Source organism: Zosterops lateralis (assembly GCF_965231275.1).
Source record: "Zosterops lateralis genome assembly, chromosome: Z".
In the NCBI taxonomy this organism is placed as follows: Eukaryota; Metazoa; Chordata; class Aves; order Passeriformes; family Zosteropidae; genus Zosterops; species Zosterops lateralis.
The window spans coordinates 6,577,746-6,590,659 of NC_139800.1; positions in this window are offsets into that span (position 1 = coordinate 6,577,746).

Genomic DNA, 12,914 nt, shown 5'->3' on the forward strand with positions numbered 1-12,914 from the left:
TCATGGCTTGACAGAGAAGTTTTACCACATCACAGAGCTTTAGGCATGTGACTGCTTTTTAAAGATTATTTTAAGAAAGCAAGACACCTACATCTGCAACCCTCTTTGTACAATATCCTAATTTAACTGGCAACTGAAGTATGCAGCTGGGGATTTAACTGGAGTCATTATAAGCTACAGTGGTAGCATACCTGTCACCCACAGCCCTGAACTCACTTGTGACGGGAAGAAAGTCTCCCCTGCTGATCTTTGATTCAAATAGAGACAGCACAAATCATTTCCTCTGGTCTTCCTAAGAAAAGGCAGTTCCCAGCCTGAGCAGCTGGGGTTGGCTTTAAGCCCAAAAAAGGCTGAATGGATGGATTTAGGGACAGAGTCATAAAATGACTAATCGAAACAGCAGTGCCTAACCCTCTCAATGGTCACATGCTGTGCTGACATTTTCAGGCAGGTCAGCTCCAGGTGGCCCAGTTACTCAGTGGCATTCAAATCAAACCTTACAATGTGGCCCTATTAGGTCTAATCATTAATACCCATTTTCTCCACTGCTAAAACACTTAGACGAGACTCCAGGTGACTCTGCAAGATCTCAAGACGAGAACCAGTAATGAATGTACAACCTGCTGAGTAATGAGGCCATTTCTAGGTAGAGATGAATGTTTACTTGGGAGCAATCTTATGGTTCACTTCACCCCAAAACCTTATCAGAAAAATGCGGATGATGCCCTAATGGATTCCAAGGGGAAACATCACCTAAAGAATCCCCCAAGGCTCTAAATTTTAAAAACTTTTATTTCAAAGGATTTCATAGAGCAATCACTGTGGGGAAAGACATTTACTTGATCAGATTTTCCAGGATGAAGCATCTTATTAGCATAGCTACTTTTTTGGCTATAGGGAAGAGTATCTAACTTGTGGGCATTACCATGACCCATCACCACAGTGACTGAAAAGATGACTTACAGGCACTGATAACATCTGCATAGAATACCGAGCATTAAAGTTTTGCAACTTCTTATAGCTAATATGGATTTCAAGCTGTCCCTGCCTTTTTATTTGGGAAAAAGCCCAAACAGTCTGGAGCTGAAATCTTACATAATAGAGACAAATGTTTTCAGTAAATTTGGTACATACAGAACTGTTTGCACTGGCTCATGTGGGTGTGTACAAAGTGTGTAATGACTGCTCATGTCCTACATGTGCAGAGTATTCCCTCTCTCAGCTAGAGACACCTTCATCCAGCACTGATGTGATCTTCCACATCATGTTGTGTTTGGTTTCTGCCAATTTTCTGTATCAGTGGGACATTTCAGGGAAACTGTTCCTTCTCATTTCTTGTGACCTGGAAGAACTTTGCACACCAAAGGCCACTGATCATACAAACAGGAACTTCCTTTTCCCTCCAAATCCTATCCCAGTCTTCTCTTCTCTTTCAGTCAGCAACTGGCAGATTTTCTGCCTATGAAGGCACAAGCCTGACTATCAAATTACTCATACTGTTGTGAGCCCATTAGAACTGTTGCAATTTCATTTATGCTCACAGGCCAGGGGCTGGGGCTCACCCAGAGGGGCAAAATAAGCCCATATCACCTTGGAAAACCAGGCTGTCAATGGCATGTGCTTGCACTGCAGTCAACCAGCACCCAACAGGATCAAAAGGCTTTTCTGAACAGACTAAACCAACCATATTTTCAATCACTGTAGTCAGGTATCTCTGAGGTATCTTAAGAATCAGCATGTGCTTACAAAATAAAGAAGTTTCTATTTTATTTACAGGGCAACTCTGAATGCCAATCCTTTGTGAATATCACCACCTTTATGTAGAGATAGCTTAATGAAATAAGATCCATATTTGTAACTCCACGCTTCATCTGCTGTTTTGAGGGGAAGTATGCAAAACATTTCACAATGTGCTTAAACTAGTAGGCAAAGGCAGAAGACAGACACACAGTCTGTCACATGTCTTCAACACTTTAGCATGGGCTTTCTAATCTGGTTAGGAAAGCAACTGAAGGGATATCACAGCTGTTCCATGTGTGTGCTGGATGCTTTATAAGATCCGCCTCTGAAGCTTTATCTGTGGCCTGTGCGCGTGTTGCATTTTAGAGAGTGGTTGCTAGCAAGCAGGTTTATTTACAAAGCACAGTGCTAGCCCTGGTGGTGTCTGTTACCAGTTCTAGGAGTGGCTCAGCTGTGGTACTGTGATACCTGCCCAAGTTAAACTACATTTCCATGCACGGACCAGACCCAAGTACATTAAAGGCAGCAGCAAAGAGCCAGCTCTACCTTAAATCTGTCACTAAAGGATTTGAATTCCAGCTACAGGAATTGCTTTTAATTGAGTGAAGACATGGAATGTATGCATACAAGGATATGTTAATTATTTAAAGCAAGTTAGTCCCTGGTTTGTCTCCAATGTTTTGAGGTTAAAAAGTTAGGGAGAGCTACTGTTCTATATGTAAAAGGTGGGGTTAGTCTTAGATGATGGATGAAGCAGAGCAACAGATATTTCCTGAGTCCAAACACAAAACTGTGCTGTGCTCAGGTCTGAGGTGCAATTCTCTATGGCCACCAGATTCTGCACATCACCCTCATGATAAGATCTTGCAGCTGTAAAGAGCAATACACTCTTCTCTAAGAGACAGAACACCTCAGCAGCCCCCACAAGTACTCAAATACTCTCTCCCACTACAAATTTTCCTAGAAAAAAATTCATTAACTTCAAACTTTGACCACAACATCTCAAGAAAACTAGTCTCAAGAAGGGAGAGTCACAAGAGTCTTGAAGAGCCCTTGAAGAGCTCCAAGTATGAGCCCTGAGCCTTTCAGAGAAGATTTTTTTCCATTAGCTGTAACCACCTGTAGTCAGGCCTGGCAGTCCAGCTCCCCAGCTCCCTCACTTAACCTTGCAGGGTATCAGAAAGGCTGGAGAGAGAGAGAAAGGATCCAAGTGGTCGGGGGAAACTTCACCATCCCATGGAACAAGGTGGTCTGAGATGCTTGATTGTTAGGAAGGATGTTTGTACTGTGAAATTTCCCAGTTTTCTCTGAAGAGCTGGACAAGGGTCTGTGTGTCAAAGTCACAGACCTTTGTCACTGCCAGCTGTGGTGGTGGGTTTTTGTCAAGTTATGGTTTGCTCCTGTTACCCCCCAGTGTCTGGTTTATCTTGGGTTTTACCCCAAGTTTTCCCCTCCCTGGGAAGCCATCTAGCCCCTCCAAGACTTAATAGCTTGAGAATATGTCTATTTCTCAGTCCATTTTAGCTGTTGAAATAAGTTCCTAATTCTTGACCAGTTTCACATCAAAATAATCCAATATTTTTATCTCTCTGTCCCTCATGGCTACTTTGGCAAAAAATGAATTATTTGCTATTAAAGTATCTTGACAAATCTAACTAGCACAGAACAGATTTCTTTTCCCCTCTCATCTGAAAAGCTATTAGTATGTTCCTCAGGGCAGAGGTGATTAGTTTATACTGGCAATGTAGTAATAAAATTCTCTCCTTAACCCTCTCATTATGCAGAGGAAAAATACAGATGTTTGCAGCAGTGTTATGATGCTGGGACTGATTAAATGACCAAGAAGTCATTTGAACAGAGGCATGACAGCATGACATTACACTTCAATATTACAGTTTTTCTGACATGAGTAACTGGGTTCTGAACATCATTGTGGGCATGAATATTGCCTTCAGGAAGTGTTTGTGCTCCATCTGCAGTGAAAAAGAGGACTGCTAAATGACTCGGCACAGGCAACACTAGCAGCAAGGAAGAGGAGAGAAAGAGAAAGGAAAAAAAAGCTAGCAGCCTAGTAAATAATTCAGGCTTTCATTCAGTTTTGCTACTGTTTCAAAGCTGGTTTGTCATCACTTAACTCAATGTCAGGATCAGGTATCAAAAACTGTAGTAAGAGTAAGAAGATCAGTTTTCTGTTGGTTCCACTTGTAGCCACTCTCATACTCTTCAAAAACTGGGCAGGCAAACTGGCACTCTGGAGTGAGAACAAGAAGTCCAAATAGTGAGTTTTGGTGTGATTAATAACAAGAGGCAGCTGTTATGCTCTGTCCTTGATGGTGATCTAGACAGAAATTTTGTGGTGATTTCTTGAATTTGCACATGTCGATCTCAACAGAAAATTAAGGAACTAATACAGTGGCAAACAAACAGCACAGGCTAGCCAGTATCAAGGAAATTCTAGCAGAGGAATTTAGTGTATTCGTGTTGGCAAAGAGAGAAAAGTAGCCATTGCCACCTGGGGAACAACTTTCTCCTACCTGTTTCTTTACACACTCACCCTGAGGTGCCAATTCAAAAGAAGGGCCTGATAAACCCCAAGGTTCCAAAGCAGCTGATTTATAACAATCTCCATGTGGAAAGAAACCATTGTAAGAGCTGCTGAGGAGGACAAGAAGCCATAAAAACTGAGGACTGCTTTGAGACCATGGTCTTAGTGGAATTTTCACTGCTCACCTTCCTGTTTTCAAAACAGACGCATTCCTGCTTACTTGCTGCACTTTCCTAACACACAGCAAGAAAATAACTTCTTCAGAGCTCTGCTCATACTAAAAAAAATCACTGATTTTTGTGATTTACTGATGTTTGGGAAGCCAACTAAGCACAGTGGGGAGAAAAGAAAGACACCACAAGACACCATCATGCACAGGGAACCCACTGAAACACCTGCTACATCTCCCCACTCTGGCTTGTCAGCAGTGCTTTCGGAGCTGAGCTGAACCTCAGCTATGGACCCAAAGTACAGCATGTCCCTTCAAGATCACAAATATTCTTAGTCATGCATTGTGTTTTCCTTGCAGTAAATATTATTCCTGATCTATTTTAGGACTTGATGGAATATATTGGGAAAATGATATAAATGTTTCTGATGAGGATTATGTGGGGGAAACAAGGTATGCCCCTTTAAGTCACTCTATTTTTATAACTCACAAACCCCTGCATTCTTCATGATAAAAGCTCTAATCTCTCTTTGATTCTCGTGTGTGTGTGTGTGTGGGGGGGGGGGGGGGGGGGGGGGATATGAAAATACAAGTTAAATGCAGATACAAATTCTGACAGCATATTCACAAATACCTTTTTTAAGTTTATACTGAAAGACCTGTTTCACGTGGCAAACTGAAAATACTACAGCCTGTATGATCTCTTTCAGGACAAATAGGGCCCCAGAAGGAGAAACCACAGGAAAATCATAGGGGTATAATTGGGAACAGGATATCATATTGAACATTGCTTATCTGACACAACTTTTGTTCTATTCCATAGGGATGGAAGCTGTTCTGGATGTGAGGAATGAATCAGACTCAAGAGGCTGCAGAGAATTAAAAAAGCTAAAACCCCACAATCCTAAATGTTACTTTATCATAGAATAAAAAATATGGTAATTTTTACAGAAAAAACCTCTATATAATAGATAAAATCACATGTATTGTCTATGTATCAACCCAAAGACATGTAAAAATCAAAAATCTGGCTTAGTATCAAAACAATGGATAGCCTGGACATTGAGTTACATTTGGTTCTCATTTAATTATCTAATAATTAATATTAAAATTTGATTTTTTTTCATTAATGAGATTAAATTCCAGTTGGCTCCAATTCAGATAATAAAGCTACTAAGATAATTTTAACTCATCAGGATTCCAGCAGAATGTCAGGTAATTCATATGGCATGTGTATTAAAACACGTCCTACCTGATTTGTTCTTAATTAAAGCCTCAACATAATAGCATCACAATATGAATAGTTACATGCACCTGTCCGTGGTGCATGTCTACAGCAAATGTCTACAGCAGTTTTGGGATGACTACTCTGGCTACTTTTTTACAGATAATACACCTATAGAATTTCTCATGAAATATGAGTCAGCTGAAGAAACCTGACAGTTTAATTACTCTGGTGATGAGTTTCCTTCCTTTGCTTCCTATTTTCCCTCACAAAACTGTCTCTTTTGCTTTTCTTTTTGTTTTCCCCACAGTGACCCAGATGGAAAAGTACTGCATTTGCAAGAAAAATTCCTTCAAAGAGAGCTTTTTAATTGTCAGCAATTTGTTTGCTTCAAATTCACACCTGCACATCATTCAGTATTTCTGTGTTCCTTTTGATTCTTTACCAAAACCAGAACTTCAAAATGATGCAACCTGTAGCATGATGAGAGGAAGTGGGAATATTGCGACTTCCACAAATATATGTAACAATTAATACTATAAGTATCACAGTATTATTAGGAGCAATTACTAATATTTAAGAATTGCTGATCCAACAGCTGTAAAATTGGCATGCTCTTATTGTGATTGGCCATGGAGAGATAGGCACATTTTTGCCCTGCTATCACATGATAAAAAAAAAACCCACACAGGCAGTTTTCTTGGTCTTAGTCACCTGCTTTTTTTACTGACCTGTGTGACTGTTTATCTTCCTGCAATGAGCACTGACATCTTCGATTCTGGGGCATGCAACAGGCAGAGAAAGGCCCTGTAGGCAGTTTGCAGGCAAACCACACACTTCTCTGTCTTTGCCTGGCCATTGTCAGCCTAAGATTTGCCAGAGTCCAGGGTGAGGAGCAAGAGAAATGTCAGCAGAGCTGGAGCAGAAATGCAGATGGAGCGGATGAAGTGGGTTTGCACATGGGCACTTGAAAAGAGCACAGTGGGAAGGAATGCTCCTCGACAGGCATTGCATACCACAACACCACACCTCAGAGAAAAGTCAGAGCTATCTCTCCTGCTGCTGCACTGACAAAGGGGGACACAAGCTAACAAATCCACCATGACTCTCACGCCAGTGGGATCCTTCTGCCATGGGGATGTAGCACTGCAGAGAGGGATACATGCAACTATTTTGGAACCATTAGCATCAGATGTTGTTTTTCCTGGGATCTTCAGCCTGAGCCCCAGATATTGAACTCTGCTGCCTTCAGAGACCAGCCTCCATTTACCACTTTGGCTCTTACCTGCCAAATCTATTTAATCTATTAATCTATTTCTGCCTTTGCAACTGGGCAAAGTTGTCAAAGTTTATTTATATTCACTTAGCAAAGACTCCAGATATTTGGAAGCTTATGCCACTGAAAAAGAATGTTTTGAATAGGCTTTATGGAACATGTAAGCAAAGTGAGCATCAAAGCCAAAGAGTTTAGGTTGATGCTGTCCTTGTGACCTGTCCCTGCTGGCAGGTGGATGGTGACTCACACATGCTCTGAATGTGCATGTGTTGTTTGAGACAAGCTCCTCAGGGGGTAATGATAAAATGCATGCAGTGTTATCTCTTGTACAGCAAGAAAAGCACATCCATATTTATTCCTCTGCATTAATAGCAAGTTCAGAAAAGAACTTTGCCACTTTGGAGCAATTCAGGTGTCTGTGCTAAGGTATCTGCTCACTCCATTGCTCTAAGGATACAGGTATCTCCCAGCAGCAGAGATTCCCAAGGAAAGGGTAGAAAGAGCTGTCCCTTAGAAGCAGGTGATTCACTCTCTCTGGGGTAGGAATTCCCATAGACACAACAGGCAAGTCTTGCTCCTTTACTCTGCTGGCAGCCCTTAAATCAGATCATCTCAAGGAATAGCCACAAGCCAATTTCAGTGACTGTCTCCAGCAGCTGGAGGGAGGGAGGAAATTAAGTTAGCAATCCATTTGGCCTAGTTAGGCAATTTTCAATACTGTGTTTCAGAGTATTTAAAACAAGCAAACAAACAAGCTCCACCACCACCACCCTCCCGGCCGCCCAAACAACCCCAAAGAAAAAAACACACCAACAAAACCACAAAAACCACCAAACCAAATCCTTAAATGCCATCTAGTGGTAAAAGCTATTTTCTTCTAACATCCCTGCTTTACGGGGAAACACGAGTGGAAAAGGACCACTGCATGAAGTCATGGTTAGATCTGCTTGGATTTTCTGAGTTCACATCCTTACCCTTCAATGTCTCAAGGTCAGAAATTCTAGGAATACTGGAAATACGTTCATAAAGCTCATGCTCTGCAGGGCTGTGGGCTGTGATGTCTTACTTTCAAATGCCTCAACTTGGGAGCAGTATCCCCAGCTGCAACCTGGGAGCCTGCCCTTGCAGTACAACAATGGGTAGGTCTATGTGTGAAATAGAAAAAGCAAAGAACTCTTATAGCAGTGCAAACGAAGGCTAAGAGTTAAAAAAGATACAAGAATGAGAACATGGAACAATAAGACTTTTTTGTGCTGTGTAGAGTTAGGCCTTAGTAAGTAGAAAAATATGTTAAGCAAGATAACAGAAAAGGTTAATAATGAGGTTCCGTGCTTTGTTTATAGAAGACTATAAAAAATTCCTGAGTAGCAAAAAAACCAAAACAAGCACCAATTGTTAGATATAAGGCGCACCTGTAGTTTTAATGATAGGTTTATGCCAATGCTTGTAAGCTCTTAACGATTTGCTATTGGTTAGAAAACTTCTAAAAGGCCTTGTAACACAGAGAATTCTGGCTGTTGTTATCAAGATGTGAGCACTTGCTATCTTTCATGTCTCACCCTGTACTAAAGCTGATGTTGCAATAAAGCTCAAAGAACATCTCCCAGCAGTCCTTTCCTGTTATTTAGAAATTAGATCCAACATGTCTGCTACATACAGTTGGTGTCTGTGTGAACCCAGAAACCTTAAGATGCTGTGAAGGGAAGCAGCCACCCACAGTGCAGGCCCAAAAGGAATCTCACATGCAGAAATTCTAAAGCCTAATACTGGCTATGCCTCTGCAAAAGTCTTAAAACTTAAAAAGCAAGATTGTACAAGTAGTTCACTGATTCTATTTGAAATCTCTGTGTCACAAAACAAGCTGTCAGCACTGGCTGAAACGGTCTACATGGCATGAATTCCAGCTCAAATTACTGCCCTTTTGCTGGTACCTGCAGCTTTTCACAGCACTTCCTGGTCCTGCTTGACAAAACCCCTGTGCCACAACATCCTCATCACCTATCAAAACAGAGATCACTGACCACTTCTCTTCTGTTTGGATACACAGTGTTCTGGGGGTGCTTTTCTGCAGAAATACTCCTCATGTCTCTGAGAAGATGCTGCTGGGACCCTTGATCAGCACTCATCTGGGACCCCAAGCAAGAGAAAACCTGAGCCAGTGATCTTCCCTAGGTCTGAGGAAATGCAAGAAGTTCTCTGGCACGACACATTCTGCTCTCCTGTAGTTTTGACTCCACATTACAGCAAAGGAGCCTTTAATCCACACACAGGCAATCTGCCTTCTTCAAAGCAGCACCATGGCACAAGGTAAACAATGTGACTCCAGTGGAAATACCAAAGAACTTGTTCTCTGAGAAGTGCCACTCCAGACAAGATTCTCACCTTGAAAAAGCTTAGGAACACACCAGAGAGCCTAGATCAAGTTTGGAAGCATCTATTTTTCAAGTAATTTACATCCATAGGGAAAGAAGAGTGCTGACGAGGAGAAAATCTCTGGATTCCCTGCTAAAAAGATCTGCAGCTTGACCTACTTCAACTATCTTCTCTTTCATTTCCCCGTAGCTGACTTCTCTTTAAAATGTATGTGTAGGTTGTGATGTGTGCAGTAGTGCTACTGTTACAGGATGTTAGGGTGCTGACATTTCTCATTGCCTCATCAAATGTGACACGATGCTGAAAGAAAATTAAGTTCCAGGAAGATTTTTGAGGATTCTGCTGTGAAAATCTATATCTCAAGGCATGCTATCACCACCTGAAGACTTTTTTCAGAATCTCCATGTCATTGCAAGGCCCAAAACATGCATCTGCCAAACATGTATCAACACGGATCTGTCAAGCCTAAAATCGCCACTTCTTAAGAAACCTCAAACCAGGAAAGAGCAGCCAGAGATTTACTCCAAATCTTGAAGTGCAGTGGGGATGGAACCCACATGGAAAAAGGGAAGACAAGAAACAAGAATACAGGTCTATAAGCAACAACCTTACAAATCTCAAGGAATTTGGAATCACTGTGTTTAAGCTCATTTTTACAATAGAAAACACACATAATCATATTCATAGAAGCCTTTACCATCTCAGAGGTGGGACAATGCCTTGAAGATAAGATGATGGCAACAATGGCTTCATGCACTTGCTGACCTGTTTGCACTCCCCTCAGAAGGAGAAATCTGCAAAAAGCAACAGATGAGGACCACATCCTCCACTGGGGTAGGGGAATGAGGAAACAAGAGAGAGCAATCCTGGAGCCACACAAGCTGGGCTGGCCCACGTTCCTGCAGGTCTTGGTTGTTCCTGCATAGCACTGGTATAGGGAAAGAACAGGCAGTAACAACTCTGTGTCTTCACTCTTTCTCCACCTCCAGGCCCTCTCTGACAGAGTTGGGCTCCTGAATACTGCTTGTGCAGGCAGCATGCACTGTGGCATTTTCTTTCATGCAGGTCTGGACTTGTGATAGCTTCGTGGTGAAGAAAAGCTTCTGGAGGTAATGCCCTTGGCCAGGCAGCCTGTGTTTCAGCAGCCTTGCTGTCCCCACTTCCCATAAACCACTTCATCTTTATTCCACAGTCCTCTGTCCTTCGGTGGCAAATGCCCCTGTGACCTCAGCTTCTTTTTACAAAAGGTGCAGGAGCACCTTTAACCATTTAGCACAAGGCAGAGAATGAAATCTGCTTTCAGGAAATATCTCCCTCCAGCTTAGGTCCTTCTTTTACTTATACACATTAAGTGAAACCACCCTGATACAAAAAAAAAGCCATTCCCTAAAACATTTTTTGACAGACACAATATGCTGATTCTCAACTGATGAGACATACCTTTCCAATGAGAAATTGGAAAGAAATTGGAAATGAGAAATTACAGAGGAGAAAAACTGAGGTTTGAAACTCTGTTAGTTGAGTATCTTTAAGGACTGCTAGCCCACAGCAGAGCTTTACACCCTTTTACAACATGCTCCAAAAAAGACAAAATGGTGGGTTTGTTTTTCCTATTTCCTTTGAGTTAGGATCTGGACAGAAGTAGATTTGCTTCTTGCTTTCTCATCTAGCCTACCTTACAGAAATCAGGCATTTGATTCTAGTGGTTTCTGGTCAGAGCAGTACTTAAGGAACAGCACATGACTGCATGTCTTTGCAGAGAACTGTAGCATTCGTGTTAAATTGGCACTGCCAGGTACCATGGTTCTCAAACTCAAATACATTACTTGAAGAAACCCAAAATGTAAAGGTGGTGCATCATTCAGGACATACCTGAAAGCAGACACAGATGTTCAGGTGTGCAACACATTCACTACTGTCAGATCTAAGAGCTATTAGACCATGACCTACCACAATATACTTCCCATTTCTGCAGCAAGGCACAAAAGCAACAGAGGGTATCACAGTTTATTGAGAACTGAGAAGCACTGTGGCCATCAGAGAAAAAGCACACTTCAAATAAGAAGCTTGTGAGGTTAAGTTTGGAAAATCATGATATGGAGATGGGGCTCAGGGGGAAACCTTCTGCAGCTGCTTCTAGAAATCTCCGGAGTAGACATTTATCCTGGGCTGCAGTACTGCAGTTCTCAGCACTGACTCTGAACGCTGTTCAAATGGCCCCAACTGCAACAATCTCCAGACATGGCAATTTCTAGACAGGGTTTGGTGTGGTTTGCCACAGCGCTGACTGAGCAGTCCCAAGAACCTTCCCCCTCCTCACTCTAAAACAATCAAACAAACACCAAAAAACCCTCAAACAAAAGTGTGCCATACTTTTGAACGAAAGCACACACTAGAACTACTTTTTATCCTGTTCTATGATGCAGCTGGAACCCTAAGGCGCACCAGCAGCAGCAGCAGCAGCAAACTCTGCCTGCCATGACCAAGTGCAGGTGACGGTCACCAACAGACCTGGAGCACGTCCAGTGCCGGGACCATCCCACCTTTTGGGGGCTGCTGCTCATTGTGATAGATGTAGTGTATAAATTCGTTTATAAAATATTGCATTAAAAGTTTGGACTATTAAAAGCTACTCGGGGGCGTCTCCAGGATTCCAAGGCCCATCATGCAGCTGTGAAACCACAAAATTTGCAACAGAAACAACAGGACTGGACTGGAGATGTCTCATTCACCAAGGATGGACTTCTGCTTCAGGGCTACTCAAGATCTGATCTCAATCTTGGTGGAGGATCTGGAGGATGATCAAATCAGCACCCCAAAGGAAGGGTCCGAGAAGACTCTTGAGACTTCTTTCTTACTTATGGGGAAACCCTTTCAAAACCTTACTTGGGAATAAAGAAATGCATGAATATTCAGACTTTCAATAGACTTATCCTCTGGACAGAAAAACTGTATAAAAGCTGTACGCTGAGACCCAGCATTTGTGGGCAAGGCTGGATGGCATCTTTGCTGCTGTCACCCTGTCCATCCATCGATGTTGTCCGATTTTTATTGTGGCCTTTTTAATTTGATATTGGAAAACTGCTAAATAAAATCTTTTATTTTGGATTGGCTTCTGTGACAAATGTGGCATTGGGTAAAAATTCGTGATAAAAGAATATAGCAATATATGTTAGATTGGTGTTAATATAAAATGTGAAAAGGTATAGTCTGTAGAAACTATTCCCCAGCCAGGTTTCCACCGTCCTCAGTCCTGAGACAAAAAGAAGAGGACAAGGGCCATTACGAGAAACAAAGACACTGGCCAACCCAGATAAGAATTGGCATCCCACCCAGAGAGAGAAATTCCTCTCCGAACGGAAAAGAGAATTCTCTGCCGAGGAATACACATTGAAATAACCATGGACCGGCGAGCTCCATCCACATGTGAAAGGACCTTCCCGGAATACGGTTTGCAGAGTCCGACAAATCCGGGAAGCCCATCCGAAAACTATTTGGACTATTTGGACTATCCTGGGCACCTGTTTCGCCGCGGGACACAAAACCCCCTATAAAACCCCGAGCTACGATCTGCTCCGTGTGGATT